Here is a 6,138-nt window from a genome sequence, read left to right as displayed (position 1 = left end):
GTAAATACCTGCCTTCGGCTTGAGCTGGAGAAAAGGAGTTGTTCCATCCAGGTGTTTTCGTGTATTATTGTAAAGTTCTGTTCAGTTTCCATGTGCCTAAAGGAGAAAGGAGGCTGACTCAGGGGCCCCATATGTTCCTTTATTCATTCTTTTGGGCTAGAGCGTGAAAGGACATTGCTTATTCTTTTTTTCCTTTAGGACAGTTGGGATTGGTTAGCATGTTCAAAAAGAAATTTTATAAAAAGCTAAAGAGGAAGATATAAATGAGAAACGAATGCACAAAAGTAGACCTGTTAACAGTACAGATTTTATGTTAAAATTATAAAAGGGCTTTATTAAACATAATTTCTTAATCATAAAATACCTGTACTAGATCATGTGGGTGTGGAGTGACTAGCATAACTTTTTTTTTTTTTAGAATTTAATCTCTTTTTATGTGGTGCTGAGGATCGAACCCAGTGCCTCACCTGCACTAGGCAAGTGCTCTATCACTCAACCCTAGCCCTAGAATAACTTTTAATGGATAGCTTGCCTGAATTCCCCTCCACAGCATTCATCTTTTGTGGATACCATGCTATTTCCAGTCTCTTGGGGTTCTAAGGTCCTTGCATTCATATTAATCAAGGATGGAACCAGGATGACAAGCCTTGTAATGTAGTGCTTGACACATAGAACTGTCTTTCAATTAAATATTTGTCAAACTGACAATGAGCCAATATCCTGATAAAAGCTTTCTCTTTCCTGGTTTCATATTTGATCATCTCTATCCATTGTTTTTCAAAATGAAATATTTCAACTGAGAGTATATGATAAGAATTCCAGAAGGACATAAAGCCATTGGAAAATTTACTTCCCAAGAGTGCTAATTTTACCTGATAATTGGGGGAAGAAAACAGTTGTACATTTAATCAAAGCAGATATATTTTGGATAAGAATGCAAAGTACAAGTGAATGTTCAGGGTAGAGTATGAAGCTGTAAAGAGATAATCTTTGCTCTGGATCCTATTGGTCTATGTCCTGAGCTCAGGAAGGAGACAGGTTCACCATTTGGCTCCTAGGTTACTTTGAATATATTTGAAAGGCACATTAGCAAGCTAGACTTACGGAATTCCCTTCTCTATACTGGCTCAGTGAGACCAGCACACTTGTAGATGAAAGAGTTCCTGTTATTTCTGAGCAGAATAGACATTTCACATTTTTGTTCTGGACCAGAATTCTCTTCTGCACATTTATTCATGTGGGTGTATGTTGGTTTGCCAAGGGAAGGTAAGTTATTGAAGCCTCTATCATAATAGGACACCCATAGCACAAAAGTTAATAACTAGAATCAACAAATGGGACTTACTCAAACTAAAAAGTTTTTTCTCAGCAAAAGAAACAATAAGAGAGGTAATAGGGAGCCTACATCCTGGGAACAAATCTTTACTCCTCACACTTCAGATAGAGCCCTAATATCCAGAGTATACAAAGAACTCAAAAAATTAGACAATAAGATAACAAATAACCCAATCAACAAATGGGCCAAGGACCTGAACAGACACTTCTCAGAGGAGGACATACAATCAATCAACAAGTACATGAAAAATTGCTCACCATCTCTAGCAGTCAGAGAAATGCAAATCAAAACCAACCTAAGATACCATCTCACTCCAGTAAGATTGGCAGCCAGTGGGAGATGAGAAACAATTTTTCAAAAAAATCCCCAATAATGGCATCAACAGCATTCTACTTTTGTGTTGCTCACTCTCATTTTATCAGTAAATTAGATGATGATTAAATGTTTTATTTTATCCATCCAGTATGGTGCTATGAAGCCATAATTACTGTATTTTGTGTTTTTAAAGGTTCTGGTCTGTAAGCATAGCTATAGCATTATCCTGCACCAGTGCAGGGCTTGGCAGCACTGATCTGACCCCCGCCCCCCGCCCCATCTACACAAACAGAGTGTAGGAGAACTCATAGCAGGGGGGATTCAGTTAATTTGAGAAGGAATAACATATCAGTTCTCCCATTTTCCAGAAGACATTGCATCCATATATGAACACTACTGACTTCTGAACTGTCTTTAACTCCATAAGGTTCTGAAAATGAATCATGCACCATTAAGATTTGTTATTTTCATGCTCCAAAACTTTCAAGATTAGGGAAAACTTGGCTTACAAAATTAAGAATGAATTATTTCCCTGGCCTTTTAGGTTCCACCACAAAATGATGTCAATGACCTTTATGGGTAAAATCTTCCCAAATGTCATTTAATGTGTCTCGGGTGCTGAGATGCTGAGCCAATGGGTCAGACTTCACCAGCAGTCAAATTCATAGACCAATAGTGAATGGAGGGCCTGGGGTTGTAGCTCAGTGGTAGAGCGCTTGTCTAACATGTGAGGCACTGGGTTTGATTCTCAGCACTACATACAAATAAATAAAATAAAGGTCCAACAAATAAATAAAACAAAGGTCCATCAAAAACTAAAAAGAAATTTTAAAAAATTAGGCAGAAGCTTAAAAAAATAGTAGTGAATGGAATCTCAGGGTTGAGAAAGACCTTAGAGGCAACTACTGGTCCAACATCTTTTTTTAGAGGGAGGGAGGGAGGGGGGAGAGAGAGAGAGAGAGAGAGAGAGAGAGAGAGAGAGTTTTAATATTTATTTTTTAGTTATCAGCAGACACAACATCTTTTTTTTTTTTTTGTATGTGGTGCTGAGGATCGAACCCTGGCCACACGCACGCCAGACGAGCGCCCTACCGCTTGAGCCACATCCCCAGCCCAACTGGTCCAACTTCTTAATAACTGCATGTTGGACTCCTAGCTGTTTAATCAAACGTACCCCAGGCTCATGTAACTCATACTGAAATTCCACCCCTACAAGCTCTCAGGTCTAACTGGAATTCTACTTCATTCACAGAGCCTCAATGCAGGTCTGTACCCAATTCCCTTTAGTCTCTCTTGGTATTACTGTGTTCTTTTTAAATAGCTGTCATCTGTCCGTTCAATAAATAGTTGTTGAGTATCTCTGCCAGGTGCCAGATGCTGTGTTAAGCCTTGGCTCATTCCACCTGCAAATCTGCAAACCAAGACTCCCTCTCTTTCAGCTTTCCTAAAATTTTTAACACAAAGTTTCACCAGCACTAAATCCATGTTTGTTGAATGTGACCCTGTCTATATATCTCTGGTTTTAAAAATTTTCCTTGAGTAAATATTGTTCTGATAGCAGTTGTATGGTCATGGAAGTATTGGAGAATAGACTGGAGATTGTTCATTTTATAACTGAAGGGTCTGACAGCTCTAATTAGGATTTTGAAGTTTTCTTCTCTGTGTTAATTGTCTTTAGGAGAGCCACATATTCCAGGCACTCTGACTCATATATTTAGTGAAACACTCGGTGAATATTGAAACTGAAGAGAGACAATTCTTATTCTATAGCATAAAATAAAACAGCCATTCCCCCTTTCAGTTTTAGAGCTACTTATTACAGAAGATACTCCTGTTGATGCTGCTGATACAGAAGACCATCTAGAGATAAAGGTGGAAGAGCCAGCAGATGCCACCCCTTTGGACAGCATAGTTTTCTTGTTATATTCATTCTTGCTTTATTTCTCTAAGACGGTAAGTTTGATATAGTTTCTTCAATTAGAATGTTGATTATTTATTAGTTTTTAAGTGGCTTCTGGTCATGAAGTGAAGAACTTAAAATGTCTTTATGAAAATGACTCCTGACCCTTTGAGTAGATAGCTCCTGAAACAAAAGCCATAGGGGTGTGGCTTAATGGCTACTTAGTTTAGCATATGAGGAAGATTTGCTGTCTACCAAGGCTGGACATTTGTACACCTGTAAAAACTTGGTTCTTCCCCTCAGAACCTTTCATTCTGGCAGGGAGATAACAGCATTCACTTGAAACACAGTAAGATAATGGCAGAAAGAGAGGTATTTATTTGATGGTAGAACATTATTGTCCATAAATGCATTTATTCTGGTTGGAAGGGTGATCAATAAGGTCAGAAAGTAGTTGAGATGTGTTTGAAGCACAGGCAAAGGGCAAACAGGAGTCTGACATGTGGTTTGTTGTTGATTAGACAGGCTGGGGTGGAGGATGGTGGGGGAAGCTGGCAGTCAGAAGAAATGTGTTCAGAGAAATGGAAACATGAAGAAAAGGGTATTTGGGGAGGCCAGGAGAATGTGAATAGTTGGTATTGTAAAGTGTAAAGTTGGAGGGGGATGGTCTGTTGGAGAGGCCAGCAAATCTTAAAGGAAGTCATGAGCCAAAGTAGCATTAGACCATTAATAGTGGGGATCCTTAGAAAGTTTTAAGAATGAAAGGAATTAGGTTAGATCTGTTTCTTAGAAAGAGTCACTTAAGGCTGATCTTTCTAAAGAAAATCATGATCCAAACAAGACATTTAATATGTCTAGAAGCTTATCTAAGCATTTTAGGACTTACCTCCCCCTCATGGTATTTGTTGATATTGGACTTTTAGAGTTTAATTATAGGAATGAGAAAGCTTTTAGAGATTGGAGGATAAGATGGTCCTAGGGCCATTGTGACAGTAATCCTTCTCAACTGAAGTTGTTTCCTATAGGTTGTGTTATTTCAAGGCTTGTGTAAGAAAGATGATGTTGTTGTTTTCCTTGTAAAATGTATAGATTTTGAAGCCAGGTAGATCTGGTTTCAAATCCCAAGGTTATCATTTAGAAGTTTGGGCAAATAACTAAACTTTTGAATATCAGATTCCCCATCTGAAAAATGTAGATAATGCTTACTCCAATCATAAGAATTAAATGATTTGACAAGGTAAAGTGTCTGGTGAGGTGTCTGGCATTTTGTAGCGTTTTACCCCCACGCACCCCCTAATTCTCATGTAGGCAGTCAGAGGTGGTATAAAGACAATGAATACCTGGGGAGGAAAGACCACCAGGGTGGAAAAGATGTGGTGGGGAGAAACAAGTCATTTTTCAGTTGGCTCCATGTTTGTTCATGGTGGTGGCAGCCACCTGGGTAAGGGGTATGTACAAACCAGGCAGTTAGAATAATGATATTTCCAGTGATTAAAGCAGTCTTCCACAGTCATAATTTGATTATCAGAATGAATCAACATCACTTGGAAAGTTTACAGCCTCACGATATGGGAAGGATTTCTTTATTCATATTTTTAGGTATGCACAGAGCCCTCCTCTAGGTCTAGGTCGGGGGACACGAATGTGGTGCAGGTATGGTCAGTGATTGTACGGTGATAGGTAAGACATAGACGTGAGTGGCAAAGAGGAGGCACAATGTTACGAGACTGATTTGAAAGGAGCCTTCAAAAAGGCATTTTGATGGCCCAGTATGTATGGGACATTGTGCGAGGACTAAAAGAGTCTAACAGGTGTAAGGCATGATTGTGATTTTTGAAAGCCTTAAGAAAAGGACTTAACAAATATATGCAAAAATTATGAACAAGTCAATGTAAAATCTTAAACAAGTAGTATGATATCTGATAGGACTGGAGAGTAATAGGTTCTGATGTGTTTGGGAGATGTGCACCAATCAGATTCATTGATCAATGGAATCTTAGTAGAATCTTAGTGTTAGAAGAAACCTTGGAAGGCTGTTAGTCTAGTTTCTCACTCATTGCTGTCATTTTCTTTACTGTGGCCCTGATGAGTAGTTATGAGGCCTGTACACCAGTATTTCCTAGCATGAGTCACTCTCTTACAAGGCTATATGTTCTTCTGTTGTCTAGTTCATCCTTGTATTGACTCCAAATTTTCCTCCACATGATTTCCTCTATAAAATTGAATTCTTTTCTACATAGAAATCCTTTAAATATTTGAAGTTATATCTTAATTTAAAAATTATTTTTAGTATTTTTATCATGGAAACTTTCAAATAAGAGCAGAGAGAATAGTAGGGGACTATAGGTAACCATAACATACTGTACATTTCAGAATAGTAGAAGAAAAGATTGTGAAACTTTTACCATAGAGAAATGATGTTTGAGGAGGTAGATATGTTTAACCTGATTTAAACATTACATAGTGTATACATGCATCAAAATGTCATGTTACCTACTTCAATAATTATAATGTTTATTTCTATGTACTAATTAAAAAATAAATTTAATTAGAAAAGCTTTAAAGAAAAGCATAAAGAATAGTATAA

The sequence above is a fragment of the Marmota monax genome, unplaced genomic scaffold, assembly GCF_021218885.2.
Source record: "Marmota monax isolate L192 unplaced genomic scaffold, Marmota_monax_Labrador192_F-V1.1 WCK01_AAM20220418_F8-fsc01263, whole genome shotgun sequence".
Lineage (NCBI taxonomy): Eukaryota > Metazoa > Chordata > Mammalia > Rodentia > Sciuridae > Marmota > Marmota monax.
Note: the sequence above shows the minus strand (reverse complement) of the source record.